Genomic DNA, 12,076 nt, shown 5'->3' with positions numbered 1-12,076 from the left:
ATGCCAGCATTGCTGATGATTAGAGGCTGGCAACTTCTGATTTATCGGTTCCCCGTATTTTAGGTAAGAGAAGTATGTAAACAATGTAGACTCGACCTGATCTGGGAAACGAAAGGGTTAAGAAATTGCTTTGCATGTAAATTGGTTTCTTAGAAAAGTCAGATGTCTGTACTTGATCTGCCTTTCTTGTCCTGTCTTGGCGGGTGCGTTCATTTACAAGATACCTAACACCGGCAACAAATTGTCTACAGCCGAAACTTTTGGCAGCAATCCTTCCATGTGTAAAAATAAGGAGTAGCAAAAAACAAAAATACTACTTATAAATAGATTACATTTTTTTTATTCATTATATAAGCACCGTCGACATGTTTCTAGTCTGTATCAGACTCTTCATCAGGAATGTGCAATAGACACCCCAAAACTGACTTCATTTTTTGTTTTGTTTTGTTCCTATTGCCAAGGCTGACCCCATTGTCTATTAGTAAAGTCTGTTTGAGGTGTCTTTTGCACATGCATGATGAAGAGTCTGGAAACGCGGGTGTTTTATAATGGGTTTTATCTATAAATCAATGGTAGTTTTTTTGCACTCTGCACTGTGGTATTTTCCTGGTTGAGTGCCATCCAGAGGTCCATTTCCTTGGGAGGGAAGTTGTTCATGTTTCATGTATTCAGCATTTAGCGTTCCCCTTGGTAGTTACAGCAGTACAGCAGGCCTCATACTTATCCCAGTAGTAACAGAAGGACTCCCCCAATATTTACAGCTGCCCCCACTAGTAACAGCAGCACTCCCCTAATATTTACAGCTGCCCCCACTAATAACAGCAGCACTCCCCCAATATTTAAAGCTGCCTCCTCTAGTAACTGCAGCAGTCCCCTAATATTTACGGCTGCCCCCACTAATAACAGCAGCACTCCACCCAATATTTACAGCTGCCCCCACTAGTCACAGAAGCACTCTCCTTATATTTACAGCTGCCCCCAGTAATAACAGCAGCACTCCCCAAATATTTACAGCTGCCTCCTCTAGTAACTGCAGCACTCCCCCAATATTTACAGCTGCCCCCACTAGTCACATAAGCACTCTCCTAATATTTACAGCTGCCCCCACTAATAACAGCAGCACTCCCCCAATATTACAGCTGCCCCCACTAGTCACAGAAGCACTCTCCTAATATTTACAGCTGCCCCCACTAATAACAGCAGCACTCCCCCAATATTTAAAGCTGCCTCCTCTAGTAACTGCAGCACTCCCCCAATATTTACAGCTGTACCCACTGGTAACAGCAGCACTCCCCCAATATTTACAGCTGCTCCAATAGTGACAGCAACTCTCCCCTAATATTAGCAGCTGCCTCCACTAGTAAGAGCAGCACTCCCTCAATATTTACAGCTGCCCCCACTAGTAACAGCAGCACTCCCCTAATATTTACGGCTGCCCCCACTAATAACAGCAGCACTCCACCCAATATTTACAGCTGCCCCCACTAGTCACAGAAGCACTCTCCTTATATTTACAGCTGCCCCCAGTAATAACAGCAGCACTCCCCAAATATTTACAGCTGCCTCCTCTAGTAACTGCAGCACTCCCCCAATATTTACAGCTGCCCCCACTAGTCACATAAGCACTCTCCTAATATTTACAGCTGCCCCCACTAATAACAGCAGTACTCCCCCAATATTACAGCTGCCCCCACTAGTCACAGAAGCACTCTCCTAATATGTACAGCTGCCCCCACTAATAACAGCAGCACTCCCCCAATATTTAAAGCTGCCTCCTCTAGTAACTGCAGCACTCCCCCAATATTTACAGCTGTACCCACTGATAACAGCAGCACTCCCCCAATATTTACAGCTGCTCCAATAGTGACAGCAACTCTCCCCTAATATTAACAGCTGCCTCCACTAGTAACAGCAGCACTCCCCCAATATTTAAAGCTGCCTCCTCTAGTAACTGCAGCAGTCCCCCAATATTTACAGCTGTACCCACTGGTAACAGCAGCACTCCCCCAATATTTACATCTGCTCCAATAGTGACAGCAACTCTCCCCTAATATTAACAGCTGCCTCCACTAGTAACAGCAGCACTCCCTCAATATTTACAGCTGCCCCCACTAGTAACAGCAGCACTCCCCTAATATTTACGGCTGCCCCCACTAATAACAGCAGCACTCCACCCAATATTTACAGCTGCCCCCACTAGTCACAGAAGCACTCTCCTTATATTTACAGCTGCCCCCAGTAATAACAGCAGCACTCCCCAAATATTTACAGCTGCCTCCTCTAGTAACTGCAGCACTCCCCCAATATTTACAGCTGCCCCCACTAGTCACATAAGCACTCTCCTAATATTTACAGCTGCCCCCACTAATAACAGCAGCACTCCCCCAATATTACAGCTGCCCCCACTAGTCACAGAAGCACTCTCCTAATATTTACAGCTGCCCCCACTAATAACAGCAGCACTCCCCCAATATTTAAAGCTGCCTCCTCTAGTAACTGCAGCACTCCCCCAATATTTACAGCTGTACCCACTGGTAACAGCAGCACTCCCCCAATATTTACAGCTGCTCCAATAGTGACAGCAACTCTCCCCTAATATTAGCAGCTGCCTCCACTAGTAAGAGCAGCACTCCCTCAATATTTACAGCTGCCCCCACTAGTAACAGCAGCACTCCCCTAATATTTACGGCTGCCCCCACTAATAACAGCAGCACTCCACCCAATATTTACAGCTGCCCCCACTAGTCACAGAAGCACTCTCCTTATATTTACAGCTGCCCCCAGTAATAACAGCAGCACTCCCCAAATATTTACAGCTGCCTCCTCTAGTAACTGCAGCACTCCCCCAATATTTACAGCTGCCCCCACTAGTCACATAAGCACTCTCCTAATATTTACAGCTGCCCCCACTAATAACAGCAGCACTCCCCCAATATTACAGCTGCCCCCACTAGTCACAGAAGCACTCTCCTAATATTTACAGCTGCCCCCACTAATAACAGCAGCACTCCCCCAATATTTAAAGCTGCCTCCTCTAGTAACTGCAGCACTCCCCCAATATTTACAGCTGTACCCACTGGTAACAGCAGCACTCCCCCAATATTTACAGCTGCTCCAATAGTGACAGCAACTCTCCCCTAATATTAACAGCTGCCTCCACTAGTAACAGCAGCACTCCCTCAATATTTACAGCTGCCCCCACTAGTAACAGCAGCACTCCCCTAATATTTACGGCTGCCCCCACTAATAACAGCAGCACTCCACCCAATATTTACAGCTGCCCCCACTAGTCACAGAAGCACTCTCCTAATATTTACAGCTGCCCCCAGTAATAACAGCAGCACACCCCAAATATTTACAGCTGCCTCCTCTAGTAACTGCAGCACTCCCCCAATATTTACAGCTGCCCCCACTAGTCACAGAAGCACTCTCAAAATATTTACAGCTGCCCCCACTAATAACAGCAGCACTCGCCAAATATTTACAGCTGCCTCCTCTAGTAACTGCAGCACTCCCCCAATATTTACAGCTGTCCCCACTAGTAACAGCAGCACTCCCCCAATATTTACAGCTGTCCCCACTAGTAACAGCAGTGTGATGGAAAAGCGTAGGAGCCTGAATGTTTAAATTTTTTTAAATTTTTTTTTTACACAAGAGTAAGTGGGAAATGTAAGGACCCTTTAACATAAAGCCTTTAACCCCTTAAGGACTCAGGGTTTTTCCGTTTTTGCACTTTCGTTTTTTCCTCCTTACCTTTTAAAAATCATAACCCTTTCAATTTTCCACCTAAAAATCCATATTATGGCTTATTTTTTGCGTCGCCAATTCTACTTTGCAGTGACATTAGTCATTTTACCCAAAAATGCACGGCGAAACGGAAAAAAAAATCATTGTGCGACAAAATCGAAAAAAAAAAACGCCATTTTCTAACTTTTGGGGGCTTTCGTTTCTACGCAGTGCATATTTCGGTAAAAATTACACCTTATCATTATTCTGTAGGTCCATACGGTTAAAATGATCCCCTACTTATATAGGTTGGATTTTGTCGCACTTCTGGAAAAAATCATAACTACATGCAGGAAAATGTATACGTTTAAAAATGTCATCTTCTGACCCCTATAACTTTTTATTTTTCCACTTATGGGGTGGTATGAGGACTCCTTTTTTGCGCCGTGATCTGAAGTTTTTATCGGTATGATTTTTGTTTTGATCGGACTTTTTGATCACTTTTTATTCATTTTTTAATGGTATAAAAAGTGACCAAAATACGCTTTTTTGGACTTTGGAATTTTTTTGCGCGTACGCCATTGACCGTACGGCTTAATTAATGATATATTTTTATAGTTCGGACATTTACGCACGCGGCGATACCATATATGTTTATTTATTTATTTTTTTACACTGTTTTATTTTTTTTATGGGAAAAGGGGGGTGATTCAAACTTTTATTAGGGAAGGGGTTAAATGACCTTTATTAACACTTTTTTTTTACATTTTTTTTGCAGTGTTATAGGTCCCATAGGGACCTATAACACTGCACACACTGATCTCCTATGCTGATCACTGGTGTGCATTAACACGCCTGTGATCAGCATTATCGACGCTTGACTGCTCCTGCCTGGATCTCAGGCACGGAGCAGTCATTCGTCGATCGGACACCGGGGAGGCAGGTAAGAGCCCTCCCGGTGTCCGATCAGCTGTTCGGGACGCCGCGATTTCACCGCGGCGGTCCCGAACAGCCCGACTGAGCAGCCGGGTCACTTTCACTTTCACTTTAGAAGCGGCGGTCAGCTTTGACCGCCGCTTCTAAAGGGTTAATACCGCACATCGCCGCGATCGGCGATGTGTGGTATTAGCCGCGGGTCCCGGCCGTTGATTAGCGCCGGGACCGACGCGATATGATGCGGGATCGCGGCGCGATCCCGCTTCATATCGCGGGAGCCGGCGCAGGACGTAAATATACGTCCTGCGTCGTTAAGGGGTTAAAGGGGTACTCCAGTGAAAAACATATATCTTTTTTTAATCAACTGGTGCCAGAAAGGTAAACAGATTTGTAAATTACTTCTATTTAAAAATCTTAATCCTTCCAGTACTTATCAGCTGCTGTATGCTCCAGAAGAAATTGTGTAGTTCTTTTCAGTCTGACCACAGTGCTCTCTGCTGACACCTCTGTCCATGTCAGGAACTGTCCAGAGCAGGAGAGGTTTGCTATGGGGATTTGCTTCTACTCTGGACAGTTCCTGAGATGGACAGAGGTGTCAGCAGAGAGCACTGTGATCAGACTGGAAAGAACTACACAACTTCCTCTGTAGTATACAGCTGCTAATAAGTACTGGAAGGATTACGATTTTTATATAGAAGTAATTTAAAAATCTGTTTACCTATCTGGCACCAGTTAATTTAAAAAAAAATATGTTTTTCACCAGAGTACCCCTTTAAAGGGTCTTTACATTTCCCATGTACTCTTATGTGAAAAACAAAGGAAACAGTCAGGATCCTACGCTTTTCCATCCCAAAGAAATATAAAGACATATAGGTTTTTCCTGTAAAGTGCTTTCCTTGTTAATAAAGAATTTTTAACCCCTTTAACGTATACATTTTTTAGGCATGCGCAGTAACAGGATTTGATTTGAATTTATTGACTTTTTGTTCTTAATGTGCTCATATACACAACATGTACATTACAAGTGTGATGTCATCTCAGCTTAAATGAAATGAATATTATTTCAACAGGTTTGCCAAGCGTGATGTGAACAGGCTCTTATGCTCTTATCCTTTTCTATATTGTCACTTTTTAATTGTCAGACAATGTATTACATCTAGTCTTCTGAATATTGTCTTTACTGCCCATACGTCAAACCATAATCTGATCCACGCCCCCGCTCCCCAGAGCTTCTTTACAAGGCTGGGTCCCCTAACATCTATGACATTGGCGCGGGCTTGTTAAAGGTGCGTCCGGCGCTGTAGTGAAGCGTATGGTAATAAAGACAGCACTCCTGTTTCCAGCTCCATCAGTCAGCATCTTTTACACGCTAGGAATCCTGGCAATGCATTTTTTAACAAGCTGTTTGATCACAACAAGGAACGGCGGAGGAATGTATCAATACGTTACACCCAGATCAGACCGCGTCAACAATGGCGTTATTAGCTTGTTAAGCTCCTAGACAGAGATACTCAGGCTGAATCACTTGGGTGTTTTTTTCTCTTCGTCTGGGATTTCTAATAACTTTCCTTTTACTACTTAAATGACAAATTGATTGTAATTACCCGTCTATTATCAGGTGATCTGCATTAATAGTTATTTCATATGCTTCACAGGCGACATGGTCAGTAATAGATACTTATGGGAAGCCTCAAAGTACTGGAGGGTTTTATCTCCATTCGCATCTTTTCACAACATTAAAGGGGTGCTGCAGCCGAAATTATCCCCTATCCGCGGGGACAAGAGCCCGTCTCGCTCAGCGAGGAGCGCGTGTAGTCTACCAATAGACAACACCTGCCCCATTCTTTTTCTATGGAAGTACCGGTGATTGTTGTTTGCTGGACTCAGGTCTCTTCGGAGCTCCCATTAAAATCAATGGAGCACTCCTCACTCAGAGCTGGGGCTCATTCTGGAGATCACGTGGGGGTGTGAATAAGGGATGTCACATTTTGCAGGGATAGAGTGCAGCCCTATTCATGCCCACACCCTCAGTCCCTGCCTACTTGTGTACCCTTCCTAAACAACGGGTCCACAACCACGAGGACGGTCCCTTCCTAGGTACGTGCAGGAACTGACAGAGTCAAAACAATAAAATCCAATACAGTCGGAGTCAGGGAACTGGAGTCACACAAAACTAATGGAAATAAATCTAGACAAACACACAGAGAAGCGAAGTCAGACTAGCCGGGGTCAGCAACTTGAGATAGCGAGGTACCAATACACAAGAGCAGAGGAGAGGTTAAAAGCCGAGCCAAGATCAATATCCAGATAACAGTGAACAAACAACGCTGGTTACTCAAAACTAAGTTCTTTCACTGGCGAGGACTAGAAGCACACTGCAGGTATAAATAGCCAGCTACACAGGTGCGATCCCATCGTGTGACACCCCCCCCCCCCCCCCGATCAGACATCAGACATCTTATCCCCTATCCTTTGGGGGATCCTCTATCATATCCTATCCTTAAAGGGGTACTCCGGTGGAAAACTTTTTTTTTTTTTTTTAATCAACTGGTGCCAGAAAGTTAAACAGATTTGTAGATTACTTCTATTAAAAAATCTTAATCCTTCCAGTACTTATTAGCTGCTGTATACTACAGAGGAAATTATTTTCTTTTTGGAACACAGAGCTCTCTGCTGACATCACGAGCACAGTGCTCTCTGCTGACATCTCTGTCCATTTTAAGAACTGTCCAGAGTAGGAGAAAATCCCCATAGCAAACATATGCTGCTCCTAGGATGGACAGAGATGTCAGCAGAGAGCACTGTGCTCATGATGTCAGCAGAGAGCTCTGTGTTCCAAAAAGAAAATAATTTCCTCTGTAGCATTCAGCAGCTAATAAGTACTGGAAGGGTAAAGATTTTTTAATAGAAGTAATTTACAAATCTGTTTAACTTTCTGGCACCAGTTTAAGTATCCTTACCATTTCCTTTCTGACCCTCTGCTGTTAGGGGAACCATACCTATTCTTTTCATAAGCCAAAGGTACCTCAACCCAACACTGGATTATAGTATAAAGCATTATAATATTAATATGAAGATTATTGACCTCTGATCTTATTAGTGTAACACCTTCAGGTTATTGCACTGTCATTTTCATTGTGAGAATGCTAAAGATATACGGTAATTGCTTCCTTACTGGCAGGACATGGAGTCTGCATCTTTTCTACCTGTTGTCATGAGAGGTGTAGGGTGTCTTCACAAGCTACGGGCACATTCACTATTGAGACTTGGCACTGGAATTTGGCTCCGATACACACCCCAGTCATTTCCATCAAAACCCATCAAGCTAAATTTTGCTAGAGGCAAATGGAATGCTGCCGAACCCTATGCGATGACTTGTAAACATAAAGTATTTACTTAGAGGCAAACTCCAGAGCTAAGTCTCTCTGTGAAATGAAGATTAAAGGGGTACTCCGGTGGAATTTTTTTTTTTTAATCAACTGGTACCAGAAAGTTAAACAGATTTGTAAATTACTTCTGTTAAAAAATCTTAATCCTTCCAGTACTTTTTAGCAGCTGTATGCTACAGAGTCAATTATTTTATTTTTGAATTTTTTGTCTTGTCCACAGTGCTCTCTGCTGACACCTCTGTCCGTGTCAGGAACTGTCCAGAGTAGCATAGATTTGCTACTGGACAGTTCCTGATATGGGTATCAGGTGTCAGCAGAGAGCACTGTGGACAAGACAAAAAAGAAATTCCAAAAGAATAGAATTTCCTTTGTAGCATACAGCTGCTAAAAAGTACTGGAAGGGTAAAGATTTTTAATAGAAGTCATTTACAAATCTGTTTAACTTTCTGGTATCAGTTGATTTAAAAAAAAAATGTTTTCCACCGGTTATCCAGGAGCAGAAAAAACAGAGTTTATTTATTTCAAAAACAGCTACCTGTCTGTCCCCAGGTTGTGTTTGGCATTACAACTTGGCTCCATTTACTTTAATGGAACTGAGTTGCAGAACCACACCCAACCTGGAGACAGACTACACCCTGTTCCAAATAATTATGCAAATTCTATTTAAGTGTCGCAAAGATTAAAAATGACATTTTTCAGTGTAACTCATTGATGGCATTGTGTCTCTTTTGATCATTGAAACAATCTTAGACACCTGTGATAATTAGATTGCCAGGTGAGCCCAATTTAAGGAAAAACTAAAGGTGGGTGTTCGTCATTATTTAGCAGAGCAAAATTTTCAAGCAATATGTGGAAGAAATAGGATCTCTGCTGCCGAAAAGAGTGAAATAGTTCAATGCCTTGGACGAGGTATGAAAACATTAGATATTTCCCAAAAACCTAAGCCTGATCATTAAGAAATTTGTGGCTGATTCAGAGCAAAGATGGGTTCGTGCAGATAAAGGCACATTGAGGAAGATTTCTGCCAGATCCATGCCTCGAATCAAGAGAGCAGCTGCTAAAATACCATTACATACCAGCAGACAGATATTTGAAGCTGCTGGTGCCTCTGGAGTCCCACAGACATCAAGGTGTAGAGTCCTCCAGAGTCAGGCAACTGTGCACAAACCTTCTTTTCGTCACCTACTAACCAATGCTCACAAGCAGAAATGGCTGCATTGGACAGAAAAATACATGAAGACTAATTTTCAAACAGTCCTGTTCACTGATGAAGTGCCGTGCAACCCTGGATGGTCCAGATGCATGGATGTGACACTATGGCAGGGGAAGGGTGTATTTGTGTATTTCCCGTGCTAACCCTGGAGAAACCTCCACCAGTGGCCTAATTAATGAGGTAGCAAAAAGGGGAAGTGTGTTTAAAAGGAAGTCAGACAGAATACTTAGGGCTCTCCCCAGAAGACAGCAAGGTGGCTGTAGGGGGGAGGCAGGGGTCCTGGTGAGGAACACACAGCCCGAGCTGTGAGTGGCCCCAAGTGTGGATAAGACACACAGCAAGATGTTGCAAATGCTGTGTGTGAACAGTGAGTAGAAGGTTGCAGGAGGCATAAGTTTAACTGGCCGAGAAAAGCCCACCAGTTGATAGTCAGGGTACGTTGGATTGTTTAGTTAGTGACTAGACGGTCTAGGGTTTCGTTTGTTTCTGTCTTATGTTTTTATTTATCCTGCAACCTATCTAATAAAGCTGGCGAGGAGCTGGATTTGCATAAAGTACTGTTGTTTGCCTGCTGATTGAAGTGGAAATGTCCTGTGGCGGTGTCAAGGATGATCCCAGATCTATCCCCAGGGAAAAATCCTTACAATGGAGTAGTGGATGGTTGGTGGACGACCACTCTGTTCCAACAAGGTTGCGACGTCAGCAAGGCGGTGATGAAGTCATGTTTTGGACCGGAATCATGGAAAGAGAGCTGGTCGGCCCCTTTATGGTCCCCAAAGGTGTAAAGATGACCTCTGCAAAGTATGTGGAGTTTCTGACTGACCACTTTCTTCCTTGGTACAGAAGAAAGAACTATGCTTTCAGTGATAAAATCATCTTCATGCATGAGAAATCACCATCTCATGCTGCAAAGAATACCTCTGTATCAATGGCTGCTATGGGGATAAAAGGAGAGAAAGTCATGGTGTGGCCTCCCCTGACCTCAATCCTATTGAGAACCTTTGGAGCATCCTCAAGCAAAAGATCTATGAGGGTGGGAGGCAGTTTACATTCAAACAGCAGCTCTGGGAGGCTATTCTGACATCTTGCAAACAAATTCAAGCAGAAACTGTCCAAAAGCTCACAAGTTCAATGGATGTAAGACTTGTGAAGCTGCTATCAAATAAGGGGTCCTATGTTGAAATGTAATGTGACCTGTTAAAATGTTTAAAAAGTTAAAATGTTGTTAAAAGTTTGATTGAAATAGCTTTTGATTTCAGTAAATGCTGCAAACACAACAAATGACGATATTCAGTTCTTTACAACCTATAAAGTCTTTTGAAACTTACTGTGCATAATAATTTGGAACAGTGCACTATAAGTTTTTTATGTTAAAAAAAGGTTCCTGTTATCATTAGGAGGTTTGTTCAATACAATTTGCATAATAATTTGGAACAGGGTGTAGGAGCGTTTTTTTTCTATTTCTAGACAACCGCTCTAAAAGGGTACTCCGCTGCTCAGCATTTGGAATAAACTGTTCGGAACGCTGGAGCCGGTGTCGGGAGCTCGTGATGTCATAGCCCCACCCCCTCATTACATCACACACTGCCCCCTCAATGCAAGTCTATGGGAGGGTGCGTGACGGCAGTCACGCCCCCTCCCATAGACTTGCATTGAGGGGGCGGGGCGTGACATCATAAGGGGGCAGGTCTATGATGTCACGAGCTCCCGGCGCCGGCTCCAGCGTTCGGAACAGTTTGTTTTAAACACCAAGCAGCGGAGTACCCCTTTAATGACACTGGGATACCCTAATAGCAGTGGACTCCTTTATCAGGAGGAAGCTAAAACCATATGGTTCAGGAATGGCCTGAGGAAGGAGTTCAAGGTGGTGACTTGGCCTCTAAATCGAGCCTTCCTTTAAAGGAGTAGTCCAGTGGTAACTCAGTGGTGAGCAACTTATCCCCTATCCTAAGGATAGGGGATAAGTTGCAGATCGCGGGGGGTCCGACCGCTGGGGCCCCCTGCGATCTCCTGTACGGAGCCCCGACAGCCCGCAGGAAGGGGGCGTGTCAACCTCCGCACGAGGCGGCGGCCGACACGCCCCCTCAATACAACTCTATGGCAGAGCCGAAGCGCTGCCTTCGGCAATCTCCGGCTCTGCCATTGAGATGTATTGAGGGGGCGTGTCGGCCGCCGCCTCGTGCGGGGGTCGACACCTGCTATCTCGGCGGAGAGCCGGGGCCCCGTACAGAGAGATCGCAGGGGGCCCCAGCGGTCGGACCCCCTGCGATCTCAAACTTATCCCCTATCCTTAGGATAGGGGATAAGTTTTTCACCACTGGACTACCCCTTTAATGTACTGGAATAATAAGTCTGATCCATCCATAATGTCCTACAGGATTAAAATGATCTACTGCCTACAGGATGCCTTCAGAAGACATGTAAAATCTAAGCCAGGAAAGTGGTGCTTGATTTTGGCAGGCTATGATTTCTGGAGCTGTATATGCTTCGTAGCCACCCAGTGGATGTGGTGTTTATGGCAGCTTGGTGCTTGTTTTCAAAGCATGTCATGATAATGTATTATTTTGGTTGTTGGTGGACCTCGAGGGCTGGGTTGGAGAACTCCACTTTAGGCAGCAATGGCGCTCAAGCTGATATCTGCTGTGATAGCCCATCCCTGCTAAGGAACCACCCAGTGGAATAGAACAGAGAAGAATTCAAATCATGGATTGTTGGTGGCTTTGAGGACTGGGTTGGGGACCTCTGCTCTATACCACTCATATAAAGATCTGGACTATTGGTGGCCTTGAGGACTGGGTTTGGGTCCTCTGCT

This window comes from Hyla sarda, chromosome 13, assembly GCF_029499605.1.
Source record: "Hyla sarda isolate aHylSar1 chromosome 13, aHylSar1.hap1, whole genome shotgun sequence".
Taxonomy (NCBI): Eukaryota; Metazoa; Chordata; class Amphibia; order Anura; family Hylidae; genus Hyla; species Hyla sarda.
This window is presented reverse-complemented; position numbering follows the sequence as displayed.